The sequence below is a fragment of the Mesoplodon mirus genome, assembly GCF_964341445.2.
Source record: "Mesoplodon mirus genome assembly, chromosome: 17".
Taxonomy (NCBI): Eukaryota; Metazoa; Chordata; class Mammalia; order Artiodactyla; family Ziphiidae; genus Mesoplodon; species Mesoplodon mirus.
Genome location: NC_138993.1, coordinates 40,388,639 through 40,404,888, shown reverse-complemented (window position 1 = coordinate 40,404,888; position 16,250 = coordinate 40,388,639).

Below are 16,250 nucleotides of genomic sequence, written 5' to 3'. Positions count from 1 at the left end.
TAAATCTGACTATTAAATAATTTTAATGCATTCATTAATGCCATAAATATTAATTAAATTATTTCTTAGGTGATGATGGATTCAGATTTGTAAAAGCCTAAGCTTACATAATTTTGGAAGCTGTCTTCAATAAAAAACTACAGAATGAAATACTTTACAAAATGACAAAAGTTTACCAAAAACATAGGAACTTGTAAAAACATTGCTTGGGGCCCTTATGTCATGGAATGCAAGTTCATGTGCCAGACACACAGTGAAGCCAAACAAATGGAAATGTAAGAGTTTGGAGCAGAGAAAGGTTTATTGCAGGGCCATGCAAGGAGACAGGTGGCTTGTGCCCCCAAAACCCTGAAATCCTCAAAAGGTTTCGGCAAGGTATTTTTAAAGGCAAGATGAGGGAAGGGTGTTGTTAATTACTGCAAACTTCTTGGTGTCAGAATCTTTCATTCTTGCAGCTGTCCACATAGGTCAGGTCACAATGTTCCTGTAAGCCTCCAACAAGACAAATGTTATTCTTTGTACTGCAACTTTTTATCTCGATGTAAATGGACTCTTAAAGGTCAGAGCCCTGAGAACAGGCTATTCTGTATGTTTCAGGCTGTAGGCAACGTTCTTTTACAAAAGGTGCAGAGCCAGCATGACTAAGCACAGGAAAAGGAACAGATCTAATATGGGGTCAGATTTGTTTGTCCCTATTACACTCATAGGGCCTTGGAAAGTACCTAAGGTATGAACGGACCCTGAAGCCTAAGGACTTTGTTGCCTTCATGGGGAATCTGCCTCTAGATTCAAACACTGTGCTAGTGTTGTGAACACAGAGATGAAGAAGACACATCAAGATCAAATCCATGAAGTTCAGAGTCTAGAGGGAGATAGTGACTTTAAACAAACCTCATATCCAATCAACATTTCTGCTCTTATTCTGCTGCCGTGATTTGACTGTTTATTCAGCCTCCCCCATCTGATCTCTTTTCCAGTTCTATGCACTGTGGCTTCTGATACCCAGCTCACTGTATTCAAATTTTCCTACTTTTCCCATCCCACCACATATTATTCACTCCAACTTTAGCCTTAGTTAGAACCTAGCTTAATCCAGTCTCATCTCTGCTGGTGGGTAACATTATTTTGTTGCACACTGTAAACTCTTGAGGAACAGAACTGTGAGCATTTTTCCAACTCCATGGCTACTTTAAATAATTAGTTATAAGCAGTGATTTATTTATGTCTTGCCATGTAAACAGACATATTATTATAATCATCAATCAGTATTTTTGTGACTCCTTCCTCAACTCTTCTGGAATTCTGGATATAGTCAGTTTCCTCCAAAGAGGTCTGAGAATCTTCAGGGACACATAACAAAAGTGCTTGGTACACTAACCTCTTGGCTCTTGTGAGAACTTCTCTCAGACTCTGGTTTGCTGTGGTTAAATCTGCAGTCATTGTCATTGTCAAGGCCACAGCTTCTCCCCAAGGTGCCACCGTAGCTGTGACGCCTGATGCATCTTACACTGAGGTTAATAATGCTCAAGGTCAAAGAAGCTAAGAACTGAACCAAATAAAAGTTCAGAATTTTTGACAAAACAACTAGAACTACTTCCAGTACTTTGGAGTTTTAGAACCTAATGTACTATTGTAAGCAATATCCTAGGTGTGCAGTGGAGCCAACAAGGAAACATATATCCTGACCACCAATCCATCTTTTCCCCCAACATTTTATAAGAAAGTTTTCAAGCATACAGAAAAAATTAAATATTTTTTAGTAAACATCTATATCACCACTACCTTGATGCTACTACTATTTTCCTATATTTGCTTAACTACATCTTTATCCATCTACTCATCACCATCTTATTTTTGGTGCAATTCAAAGTATACTTTGCCCTAAGTACTTCAGTGTGCATACCACTAAAACTAGAGTTAATGTTATATTTTTGGAAGTAAGGATTGTAAAAGTAACAATTCTTCTCTTTTATCTTATGCAATAAAAATATTGTTATATGGATATTGCTTTCTCTTTTTTTTTTTTTTTTTTTTTTTTTTGCCCTAGGAAAATTTTGCTTTACTTTTCTGTTCTGGGCTTTCATCACTTATCTTCAAAGTCAGATTGCTCTTTGTAACTCATGAAAGGACTTGGTGACTTTTTCATGGTCTACTTCTTTATGTCAACTTCTGCTGTAATTATTGGTAACTTTAATATTGATTAGCAACCCATTTCCATGGATGCAATGCTGAAATTGCTGTCACCTGGAAAAAATCCACTTGTGAGATTATTGGGAAGCAATACTCTATGGCATTTCTACACACCATCTTGGCTTATCTTGTCAAAGACCATTGAATAGCAAATGGCCTTGGCAACTAGAGAAAGCTTATCTCTGTATGTTTGTTTCCTGACAAATACAACATAAATAGAGAACATCTCCTCCCCCAAAACAGTCCATTGTAGTAAAGTCTTATTTCTCTATCCAAGGTATATACTGCAGGGTAATAAGACAATGATTTCCCTGAGACAGAGGTCGAGCCAGGTTGCTAGGAACTGCCTTTTGGATTTGGTGTTTCCTAAACTCAGTGTTCCTCAGCATCACTCACACCAGTTCTTCTAACCACATTGAGACTTACTATTCTTATTAAATTACATTTCAATGTGTCATCCACCACTATGTACTCTTTCCTTACTCTCCTGCACTTGACTCACATCTCTACCTATTCTATTGCTGTTATCTTAAAATTCCTTGAATTCCTTGTTCAATCCTGTGAATATCCTATCCAATTCCACAAGTTAATGTCTCCACTCCTGCAACTGAACTTTTGAACTCTGCTAGTGAAAAAATATAGGGAGAGAGTTTTGACATCTTTAAATATTTAAAGAATATGATAACTTTGGCTGGGTCATTAATCCTACCAGCGTTTTTTTTGTTTGTTTGTTTTGTTTTGTTTTGTTTTTTAAATTTTGGTTTAACTCCTTTTATCTCCCGCTCCCTATATAATGTATAGAATCTGCCAGTGTTTTCCCATGACTTTCATTATGAAATCCAGACTTCTGAAAATTGTTGACTTCCTGAATGATCTGGTTCCAGAATGCCAGTCTAATCATACTTCATCCACTCCGAACAACTTGCAGATCCCTGAGGAAGTGATAAGCTGTCATGTCTGAAAGCTTTGCAAACGCTGTTCACTGTCTGGATTGCCCTTTTCCTCTCTTCCCATCCAGTGGAGGTAGTTGTATGAATGCTCTAGAACTTGGTTCAAATATCACCAACTCTTTTGACTTTTCAGAAGGAAATAAGATTTTATAAGAAAGAACATAACTTTAGAGACAGACTTGCCTGGATACAATTCTGTATTTAGATTGGACATGCTGCTTAACATCTGTAATCTGTAAATCTCATATTTCTATAAAATTGACATAATCATACTTTTTTTAAGTTTGTTGCACTAGAGAAGTAAAATGTGAGTTATGTAAGTAATGGATATGTTACCCCCAATGTCACCACATAGTATAACTTTAGCCTTGTGTCAAATCAGATCACAGGAAGTTTGCTTTTGCCCTTTTACCTGGTATATTCTTCATAATGGTCCACAGAGGTAATAGCTGGTTAATGAACACTGAGTCTCTACACACAACACCTTTTAAAGTGAAAATGAAAGATGCTTAGTTTGTGACACATTCATAAAATAGATATCATATGACAAATTTATTTTGGAATTTAGTGCCTTGAAATTGTTTTTATCCCTTAATAGTTGGTGTACTTTTCTCCATCACATAAAATAAAATTGTATAACTCTGGAGTGTCAAAAAGCTCAGAACAAAAGTTGGTGTTATAATAATGGTAACTATATTCCTTTCACAGATACTTTTTTATTTATTTTTTCCATTGCTTTGATTTTTTTAATTTCTATTTTAATAACCTTTTATTTTAATATTTGACATTTTAGAAATTGAGAGATATTCACAGGGAAATAGAAAGGAAATAACTAATTCTGTTTTAAAGTACAATACATGCCTTCACGTGATTTGTTATTCAAAATATTCTAAATCAACTTATATGAAAACTGGGTATAATAAAAGTACTGAACTTGATAATAAAATTTCAAAAAATAAGGATGACTTGTATGAAATAATTTATTATTTAAAATTCTACTAATTACAACAAAATATGTGCTACATGTTAGTTAATATATGCTTTCAAATAAGTCATTTTATTTGAGTCTCAGAACACCTATCTTAGTCTGTTTTAGCTGCTACAACAAAAGTACCATAGATTGGGTTGCTTAAACAGCTAATATTTATTTCTCACAGTTCTGGAGGCTGGGAAGTTCAAGATCAAGGAACGGTGTCTGATGAGAATCTGCTTCCTTTTTCACAGACAACCATCTCCTCACTGTGTCCTCGTACGATGGGAGAGGCAAGGGGTATCTCTGGGGTATATTTTATAAGGGCACTAGTCCCATTCAAGAGGTTCTGCCCTCGTGACCTAATCAGCTCCCAAAGACCCCGCTTCTAAATACCATAACTTTAGGGGTCAGGTTTCAACATATGAATTTAAGCAGGATGGAAACATTCAGTCGATAGCAACACCCCTGTGAGAGAAGTAATAACAGGACCCCACCCAATGGCCCCCAATAGATTTCACCAGAAACTTCAAAATCTCAAGGCTCTTTGTGATCTGACCACAGCACATTTAAGGAAACATAAAGTAGTAATTAACTACTTGGCCACTGGATTAGCTCTTACTTAGCAATTTACCTATTTAGGGACTTTTGGAAAGTTGCTTAGCTTTAGGTGCCTTTGTTTCTCCATCTATAAAATGGGGCTAATATGCTAGGCATTGAATTGTGCTGTTATAATAATTAAATAATGTAATAGGTTAAAAAAAAACTTAGAAAAGTGCCTGGCATGTAATAACTATTCGATGATATTAGTTATTTTTGTTATACATTCTGGAATGAAACTGGCTTCAATTACCAATATCTGCCAGGGCATGAAAAGGGAAAAGTTATTTATTGTTCTTACTCTAGAATAATGCTGGAGACAGGGAGGTTGATACAGAGATATCACTGTAAGGCAGTATAGAGATTATTACAAAACATTTGCTTTGCAGAGGATAAGTAAGTAACAAATATACATTATGTTTATGAAGTAGTAAAAGAGTGGCAAATTTGGGGGCCCTTTACAAAAATCTGTACCAGTTTGTTTTTAAAGACTCTATAAGAAATGTGCTTTTCTGTGAGAGTTCAGAAAGATAAGAAGCTGCTGTGAATATCAATGATCCAATCTTTGTTATTTTGGAACACTTTTAGTATAAGATACCTTGAATGTAGAATAAAATCTGAGTCTGGTTTGTAGGATAAGAAGATATGAATGGACAAGGTTAAAGGTGATATAAAAATGAGATTAGTAAAAACTCTGGAATAATACAGTGAAAATAGTAGGACAAAATGACCCCTGAAAGACTTACATTCATTCAAAAATATTGTTTGTTGAATGGGATCTGAGGCTGGAGGAGCTGGTGTGCTCTGGATGGCCTCCAGGAAACTTGAAAGTATCAGTGGCCATCAGAGAAAATGAAATGGTAATGAAAGGGCACCCCTTCCACCCCCAAATACTCTCTAGGAAAAATTAATCTGACAGATCCATTTTAACTAAATTTTCAAGAAACAGACAAACTATCGTATCCAAGATTTTCAAAGCCACCCAACTCATTTTAGGTGGCAGGATTAACCTTGATTCCAAAATTGAATAAAGACAGATCAAGATTATGCCCTTTTCATAGATGCTAACTGAATCCAAGATTGTATTGTTTATTCCTGAATGCAAGGGCATTTATTGAAACTGTTTCAATAAATAGGAAATTTTGATTTATTTTTAAACTCTCAGAAAAAAAAATTGTTGAAATGAATCTCTGGGGTGGTCCAGTGACTGATTCCTGGACACCACAATTATGAGATATAAAAAGATATAATCTATGCAGTACAAAAGTTAAGGGAAAAGAGAATTTAACATTGATTACTTATTTTCCCAAAAAGAGGTAATTGGAATACAGGGATCATATTTTAAATAGTTAGAAGTTAAATAGGAAATAGGTGAATTGGAAGTTTAGGTTATTATGAACTGACATCATATATAATTAGCTCCCCAAAATTTAAAGTTGTAATGTAAATTTTATTCTTTCAAATTTTGGGGTTGTAACCCAGCAGAATTATGGCCACACCCTCTCCTGGAAGGCTTGATGGGAAAGCAGAAAGAAGACCTGTCCTGCAGTCAGAAAACCTGAGTTCAAACCTTATTCCAAACCCTTTAAAAGATGTGGCCTTGGACATATAACTATGGTCTCTCAGAACCTCTGCCTCCCTGTTTGTGTAATGGGGATTATGATCCATGTCCTAGGCAGCTGTAATTGAAGGCCATCATACAGAATAGGAGCTCAATAGATGTTTAAAGATGTGTTTTACACGGTTGAGCCATTTCTGTGCAATGGAAAGAGGAGGGCCGTACAGTGCATTTAGACCTGTGGCCTCAGAAAAATTAATAAACTACTCTAAATCTTAGATCCCTCATCTGTAAAAATGGAGAAAAATTATTGTGGGCATTAAACTCACACTTCTATAGAAAAAGTATTGTGTGTATTAAACAAGATAATGTGTGTAAACTGCTTGACACAGCTCTCAACGTAGAGTGGGCCCTCAATAGATGAGAGCTATTCTTGTTATTAAATTACCTGGTTGAAACTCTTCTAAGAGCTTGCTCATCCATGGTTTTAAAAGTGAATTTAAACAAATATTTCAGCATTTAGCTTCCTTTTAAAAAATGACAGGTATGCATGAAATTTTATATACCAAATTATAAAAATTCCAATTATGTTAGCTGGGGTTTGTTTATAAACAGCTTTTTTTCCCTTCAATGAAGGGTAAGGGGAGGTTTGTCACTGTGTTCCTAGGATGGGACCTCTCTTAATGGGATAAACCAGTGTTTTTTGTGATACTCTGAGTATTAATAACAGCTATGATAATGATAATCGTAAAATAATTTTTAAAAAGCCCAACAATGTGTAGGTGCTGTCTTAAGCATTTTACATGTATTATCTATTTTAGTCTCCTCACCAATCTTATACTTTTATTGTCTTCATTTAAAAAATAGAGACTTTAAGAACAGAGAGGTTAAACAACTTGTCTGAGGTCGTAGAGTAAGGCTGTTATCTGATCCTAGTGTGAAATGTGGGCATTAGTAGAAGAAAAGGCTATTAGAAGTCGAAGGAAAAGCCTTAGAAAGAGAAGGAAAACCAGGGTCATAAAATTACCATTTTTCTCTCTTTTAAAAGAATATTCTGTTTTAATTTTTTGTGTGTTTACCATCATCATCATCATCTCCACTTAGACATCTCCAATTCTCTTTCCTTCAGACTTCAACTGGGATTTAGACCTCATGATTCTTGCTCATCCTCTATACTATGCTCAAGCAAGGTAATTCAATCTCAAGACATTAAAAGATTCCTCCATGAAAAATCCTTCTAAAATATAAATCCCCATCTTAGACTTCTTACCTGCATGCACTGAAGCATACAGTCATTTGTATTTCAGATAATGTCACTGCTGTCTACCCACCTGTTTAGGTAAGATGACACTTTTCTTTCTTCACATCCACTCTCAAGGCTGGACATCACTGTCTTCAAATTGTAATTTACATCTAATGGATTTTAGCATCTCCACTGTTATACCCATAATGTTGCACTGCTTGTTACAGTGACCTCCCCACTGGTTTCCCTGCACCCTCTCTTGCCCTTCCATAATCTACTCTCCACATGACAGCCAGATCATCTTCTTAGATGAATCAGATCACATTGCAATAGAAAAAATTAAAAGCCCTTACCTGGTCTGTATGTAAGGAAACCATGTGCCTCGAAGTGCCTGGGAGAGTCTTCATTTATATGGATTGTCCTAAATTGCTCTAACCTTCTATTTTCCATGCAATAAAAACAATTAAACAATAAATTATGTAGTTAAAACAATAGATTATATAGCCTCTCTAACTACAACACTCTAAACTCCTTGGATCATGCCTACCTTTCTGTCCTTACCTCATACCCTTCACCACCCCTCCCACTCCAGCCTTTGTTCACTCTTTTGTAGCTGCACAAACTTTCCTTATACCCCAGTGTAGTTCCTGATCTTTTAGCTGCTACCTCCTCTGCATGCAGTGCCTTGTTCCAGATGTTTATGCTGCTTGGTTTTTCTCCTCATTCAGGTCTTAGATCAAATAACATCTATAGAAATGCCATTCCTCCCCACTTTACCTAAATTGTGTGTTCCCTTTGTTTATTTTTAATACCACAATCAGATTATATCTCTACCTATCTATTTATCTATCTATCTATATTGTTTATTGTACATATATATATATAGTTTATCAATTTACTTATGTAGTTTTTCATTGTCCATACCATGCTCTCCTTTTTAACTTAATTGCCCAATTGACTTGAGCTTTCTGGGGCTACTGGCTTCACTTCCACCATCCTTCACAAATGTCTTAGTCACTTGCCAGACACCTCCTACTGAATCAACTATTGTTTCTTCAGACATGGAAGAATAAAGAAAGGGAATATACAGTGATAGAACATTTATTTTATAGGCACAGGTTCTCCTTTAGATTTGGGCAATTTATTTTTCCTTTTTATGTCTTATATAGGAGTTGGGCATCCACAGAATGTTTGAAGAAACATGTTAGGAGTCTGATAAAACTGAGATGCACACTAAAGAGAAATGATAAAATAAGCCTGCTATTTAATACAGGCCTTTATAGATAGATAGATAAATGCTGTCTGAGATATTTATAACATGGCTGTAATGAAACCTTGCCGTAATAATTGAACTGACAGTTTAGCTGAGGCTTGCAACTATTAATTAGAAATGAGGGACTGAGAGTTGATTAAGAAGAGATTTCAAGGAAATCTCTGAGTGGCTCTTAACAAGTTTTAAAAAGTAGATGAAAAGCATAAAATGGACATGGTAGGCAGAATAGCGGCCTCACAAAGATGGCCACATTCTAATTCCTGAGACCTGTAGATGTGATTAAGCTAAGGACCTTGAGAAGAGGAGTTAGCCTGAATTATACAGGTGGCCCAATTAAATGGGCCCTTGAAAAGTGGAGACATTTTCCCTGCTGTAGTCAGAGGAAGACATGACTAGGGAAAAATGATCAGAAAGAAGCAACATTGTTGGCTTCAAAGACAAAGGAAGGGGGCCGAGCCAAGAAGCATGCTCAGCCTCTAGAAGCTAGAAAAGCAAGGAGACGAAATAACTCTTCCCTGGAGCCTCCAAATAAGGACACAGCCCTGCCAACAGTGGGATTTTAACCCAGTAAGATCCATGTCAGACTTCTACAGAAGTGTAAAGTGAAAAAAAAAAGTGTTTGCTGTTTTAAACCACAAAAGTTATAGAATTTGTTACAGAACAATAGAAACAATGCAATGAGGGGAATGGTAGAATTTATTTTTTTTTTCCTTTTTCGCTACCACACTAAGATTATGAGCACAAGAAAGTTTATTTTTGACTTACTCTGTACCCTTTGACCAACATCTTCCAATTTCTCCCTACCACAGCCCCTGTTAACCTCCATTCGATTCTTTGTTTCTGTAAGTTTAACTTTTTTAAATTTCACACAGAGTGAGATCATACAGTATTTGTCTTTCTCTGGCTTATTTCACTTAGCATAACATCCTTCAAGTTCATCCATGTTGTCACAAATGGCAGGATTTCCTTCTTTTTTAAGGTGGAATAATATCATATTTTACATGTGTGTGAACCACATTTTCTTTATCCTTTCAACTGTTGACACTTAGCTTGTTTCCATATCTTGGCTATTGTGAATAATGCTGCAGTGAACATGGGAGTGCAGATAACTATATGAGATAGTGATTTTATTTCCTTTAGATATATACCCAGAAGTGATCATGTTGTACTCCTATTTCTATGATTTTGAAGACCCTCCATTCTGTTTTCCATAAAGGCTGTACAAATTTACATTCCCATCAACAGTGTACCAGGGTTCACTTTTCTCCAGTTCCTCACCAATACTTGTTATCTTTTGACTTTATTTTTTATTTATTTATTTATTTTTGCGGTATGCGGGCCTCTCACGGTTGTGGCCTCTCCCATTGCGGAGCACAGGCTCTGGACGTGCAGGCTCAGCAGCCATGGCTCACGGGCCCAGCCGCTCCACAGCATGTGGGATCTTTCCGGACTGGGGCAAGAACCGGTGTCCCCTGCATCGGCAGGCGGACTCTCAACCACTGCGCCACCAGCGAAGCCCTCTTTTGACTTTTTTGATAATAGCTATCCTAGCAGGTGTGAGGTGATGTGTGTGTGTGTGTGTGTGTGTGTGTGTGTTTCAAAGATGTAGAATTTATTGCCATAAAGTAGCTCATAATATTCTCTTATTATCCTTTTAATATCTGTACAATTTCTAGTGCTGTCCTCTCCATTCTTGGTATACTTAATTTGTAACTTCTCTCTCTCTCTCTTTCTCTCTCTCTCTCTCTTTCTCTCTCTGGCCAGAAGTTTATTCAGCGATATTGAAATTCTCAAAGAACTAGATTTCAGTTTCATAAATTTTTTCTACTGCTTTTTGTTTTAATTTCATTTCTTCCTTCTAATTCCTTTGTGTTTAATTTGCTTTTTTTCATTTGTTTGTTTTTAACATCTTTATTGGAGTAAAACTGCTTTACAATGGAGTGTTAGTATCTGCTTTATAACAAATGAATCAGTTATACATATACATATATTCCCATATCTCTTCCCTCTTGTGTCTCCCTCCCTCCCACGCTCCCTATCCCACCTCTCTAGGTGATCACAAAGCACCAAGCTGATTTCCCTGTGCTATGTGTTTGCTTCCCACTAGCTATCTATTTTACATTTGGTGGTGTATATATGTCCATGCCACTGTGTCACTTTGTCCCAGCTTACACTTCCCCCTCCCCATATCTTCAAGTCCGTTCTCTAATAGGTCTGCACCATTATTCCCGTCTTGCCCCTAGGTTCTTCATGACCATTTTTGTTTGTTTGTTTTTTAGATTCCATATATATGTGTTAGCATATGGTATGTGTTTTTCTCTTTCTGACATATTTCACTCTGTATGACAGACGCTATGTCCATCCACCTCACTAAAAAAAACACAATTTGGGTTTCCCTGGTGGCACAGTGGTTGAGAGTCTGCCTGCCGATGCAGGGGACACGGGTTCGTGCCCCGGTCCGGGAGGATCCCACATGCCATGGAGGGGCTGGGCCCATGAGCCATGGCCACTGAGCCTGCGCGTCCAGAGCCTGTGCTCTGCAGCGGGAGAGGCCACAGCAGTGAGAGGCCCGCATACCGCAAAAAAAAAAAAAAAATAAAACAAAACAACAAAAAAAAAACCCCTCAATTTCATTTCTTTTTATGCCTGAGTAATATTCCATTGTATATATGTGCCACATCTCTATCCATTCATCTGTCAATGGACACTTTGGTTGCTTCTATGTCCTGGCTATTGTAAATAGAGCTGCAGTGAACATTGTGGTACATGACTCTTTTTCAATTATAGATTTCTCAGGGTATATGTCCAGTAGTGGGATTGCTGGGTTGTATGGTAGTCCTATTTTTACTTTTTTAAGGAACCTCCATATTGTTTTCCAGAGCGGCTGTATCAACTTACATTCCCAATGACAGTGCAAGAGGGTTCCCTTTTCTCCACACCCTCTCCAGCATTTATTGTTTCTAGATTTCTTAATGATGGCCATTCTGACCGGTGTGAGATGATATCTCATTGTAGCTTTGATTTTCATTTCTCTAATGATTAATGATATTGAGCATTCTTGCATGTGTTTGTTGCCAATCCGTATATCTTCTTTGGAGAAATGCCTATTTACATCTTCTGAACATTTTTGGATTGGGTTGTTTGTTTGTTTTGTTATTGAGCTGCATGAGCTGCTTTTAAAGTTTGGAGATTAATCCTTTGTCAGTTGCTTCATTTGCAAATATTTTCTCCCATTCTGAGGGTTGTCTTTGGTCTTGTTTATGGTTTCCTTTGCTGTTCAAAAGCTTTGAAGTTTCATTAGGTCCCATTTGTTTTGTTTTGTTTTTATTTCCATTTCTCTACGAGGTGGGTCAAAAAGTATCTTGCTGTGATTTTTGTCATAGAGTGTTCTGCCCATGTTTTCCTCTAAAAGTTTGATAGTGTCTGGACTTACATTTAGGTATTTGATCCATTTAGAGCTTATTTTTGTGTATGGCATTAGGGAGTGTTCTAATATCTTTCTTTTACATGTAGCTGTCCAGTTTTCCCAGCACCACTTATTGAAGAGGCAGTATTTTCTCCACTGTATATTCCTTCATCCTTTATCAAAGGTAAGGTGACCATATGTGTGTCAGTTTATCTCTGGGCTTTCTATCCTGTTCCATTGATCAATATTTCTGTTATGGGCCAGTACCATACTGTCTTGATTACTGCAGCTTTGTAGTACAGTCTGAAGTCAGGGAGCCTGATTCCTCCAGCTCCATTTTTCATTCTCAAGATTGCTTTGGCTACTTGGGGTCTTTTGTGTTTCCATACAAATTGTGAAATATTTTGTCCTAGTTCTGTGAAAAATGCCAGTGGTAGTTTGATAGGAATTGCATTGAATATTTAGATTGCTTTGGGTAATATATTCATTTTCACAATGTTGATTCTTCCAATCCAAGAACGTGGTGTATCTCTCCATCTGTTTGTATCGTCTTTAATTTCTTTCATCAGTGTCTTATAATTTTCTGCATACAGGTCTTTTGTCTCCTTAGGTAGGCTTATTCCAAGATATTTTATTATTTATGTTGCAATGGCAAATGGGAGTGTTTTCTTGATTTTACTTTCAGATTTTTCATCATTAATGTGTAGGAATGCCAGAGATTTCCGTGCATTAATTTTGTATCCTGCTACCTTACCAAATTCATTGATTAGCTCTAGTAGTTTTCTGGTAGCATCTTTAGGATTCTGTATGTATAGTATCATGTCATCTGCAAACAGTCACAGCATAACTTCTTTTCTAATTTGGATTCCTTTTATTTCTTTTTCTTCTCTGATTGCTGTGGCTAAAACTTCCAAAACTATGTTGAATAACAGTGGTGACAGTGGGCAAACTTGTCTTGTTCCTGATCTTAGTGGAAACGGTTTCACTTTTTCACCATTGAGGATGATGTTGGCTGTGGGTTTGTCATATATGGCCTTTATTATGTTTAGGTAAGCTTCCTCTATGCCTACTTCTTGGAGGGTTTTTATCATAAATGGGTATTGAAGTTGTTGAAAGCTTTCAATGCATTTATTAAGATGATCATAGGGTTTTTCTCCTTCAATATGTTGATAAGGTGTATCACATTGATTTATTTGCATATACTGAAGGATCCTTGTATTCCTGAGATAAACCTGACTTAATCATGGTGTATGATCCTTTTAATGTGCTGTTGAATTCTGTTTGCCAATTTTTTTTTTTTTTTTTTTTTTTTTTTTTTTTTTTTTTTTTTTTTACGGTACGTGGGCCTCTCACTGTTGTGGCCTTTCCCGTTGCGGGACACAGGCTCCGGACATGCAGGCTCAGCGGCCATGGCTCACAGGCCAAGCTGCTCCGTGGCATTTGGGATCTTCCCCGACCAGGGCACAAACCCATGTCCCCTGCATCGGCAGGCGGACTCGCAACCACTGCGCCACCAGGGAAGCCCTGTTTGCTAATATTTTGTTGAGGATTTTTGCATCTATATTTATCAGTGATATTGGCCTGTAGTTTTCTTTCTTTGTGACATCTTTGTCTGGTTTTGGTATCAGGGTGATAGTGGCCTCGTAGAATGAATTTGGGAGTTTTCCTGCTTCTGATATATTTTGGAAGAGTTTGAGAAAGATACGTGTTAGTTCTTCTCTAAATGTTTGATAGAATTCACCTGTGAAGCCATCTTGTCCTGTGCTTTGGTTTGTTAGAAGAATTTTAATCACAGTTTCAATTTCAGTGCTTGTGATTGGTCTGTTCATTTTTTCTATTTCTTCCTGGTTCAGTCTTGGCATGTTGTGCATTTCTAAGAATGTGTCCATTTCTTCCAGGTTGTCCATTTTATTGGCATAGAGTTGCTTGTAGTAATCTTTCATGATCTTTTGTATTTCTGCAGTTTCAGTTGTTACTTCTTTTTCATTTCTATTCTATGATTTGTGTCTTCTCCCTTTTTTTCTTGATGAGTCTGGCTAATGGTTTTTCAATTTTTTTTTTATTTTCTCAAAGAACCAGCTTTTAGCTTTATTGATCTTTGCTATTGTTTCCTTCATTTCTTTTTCATTTATTTCTGATCTGAATTTTATGATTTATTTCCTTCTGCTAACTTTTTTTTTCTTCCTTCTCTAATTCCTTTACGTGTGAGGTTAGGTTGTTTATTTGAAGTGTTTCTTGTTTCTTAAGGTAGGATTATATTGCTATAAAATTCCTCGTAATACTCCTTTTGCTGCACGCCATATGTTTTGGGTTGTCATGTTTTCATTGTCATTCATTTCTAGGTTTTCTTTTTCTCTTTTATTTTTTACATCTTTATTGGAGTATAATTGCTTTAAAATGGTGTGCTAGTTTCTGCTTTATAACAAAGTGAATCAGTTATACATATACATATGTTCCCATATCTCTTCCCTCTTGCATCTCCCTCCCTGACACCCTCACTATCACACCCATCTAAGTGGTCACAAAGCACCAAGCTGATCTCCCTGTGCTATGTGGCTGCTTCCCACTAGCTATCTACCTTACGTTTGGTACTGTATATATGTCCATGCCTCTCTATCGCATTGTCACAGCTTACCCTTACCCCTCCCCATATCCTCAAGTCCATTCTCAAGTAGGTCTGTGTCTTTATTCCTGTCTTACCCCTAGGTTCTTCATGACATTTTGTTTTCTTTCTTTCTTAAATTCCATATATATATATGTTAGCATATGGTATTTGTCTTTCTCTTTCTGACTTACTTCACTCTGTATGACAGACTCTAGGTCCATCCACCTCATTACAAATATCTCAATTTCATTTCTTTTTATGTCTGAGGAATATCTCATTGTATATATGTGCCACATCTTCTTTATCCATTCATCCAATGATGGACACTTAGGTTGTTTCCATCTCCTGGCTATTGTAAATAGAGCTGCAATGAACATTTTAGTACATGATTGTTTTTGAATTATGGTTTTCTCAGGATATATGCCCAGTAGTGGGATTGTGGGGTCATACAGTAGTTCTATTTGTATTTTTTAAGGAACCTCCATACTGTACTCCATAGTGGCTGTACCAATTCACATTCCCACCAGCAGTGCAAGAGTGTTCCTTTTTCTCCACACCCTCTGCAGAATTTATTCTTTCTAGACTTTTTTATGATGGCCACTGTGACTGGTGTGAGATGATATCTGCTTGTAGTTTTGATTTGCATTTCTCTAATGATTAATGATGTTGAGCATTCTTTCATGTGTTTGTTGGCAATCTGTATATTTTCTGTGGAGAAATGTCTATTTAGATCTTCTGCCCATTTTTGGATCTGGTTGTTTCTTTTTTTTGTTATTGAGCTGCATGAGCTACTTATAAATTTTGGAGATTAATCCTTTGTCAGTTGCTTCATTTGCAAATATTTTCTCCCATTCTGAGGGTGGTCTTTTGGTCTTGTGTACAGTTTCATTTGTTGTGCAAAAGATTTGAAGTTTCATTAGGTCCCATTTGTTTATTTTGGTTTTATTTCCATTTCTCTAGGAGGTGGGTCAAAAAGGATCTTGCTGTGATTTATGCCATACAGTGTTCTGCCTATACTTTCCTCTAAGTGTTTGATAGTTTCTGGCCTTACATTTAGGTCTTTAATCCATTTTGAGCTTATTTTTGTGTATGGTGTTAGGGAGTGTTCTAATATCATACTTTTACATGTACCTGTCCAGTTTTCCTGGCACCACTCATTGAAGAGGCTTTCCTTTCTCCACAGTACATTCCTGCCTCCTTTATCAAAGATAAGGTGACCATATGTGCGTGGGTTAATCTCTGTGCTTTCTATCCTATTCCATTGATCCATATTTCTGTTTTTGTGCCAGCACCATACTGTCTTGATTACTGTAGCTTTGTAGTATAGTCTGAAGTCAGGGAGACTGCTTCCTCCACCTCCATTTTTCGTTCTCAAGATTGCTTTGGCTATTCAGGTTCTTTTGTGTTTCCATACAAATTGTGAATTTTTTTGTTCTAGTTCTGTGAAAAATGCCA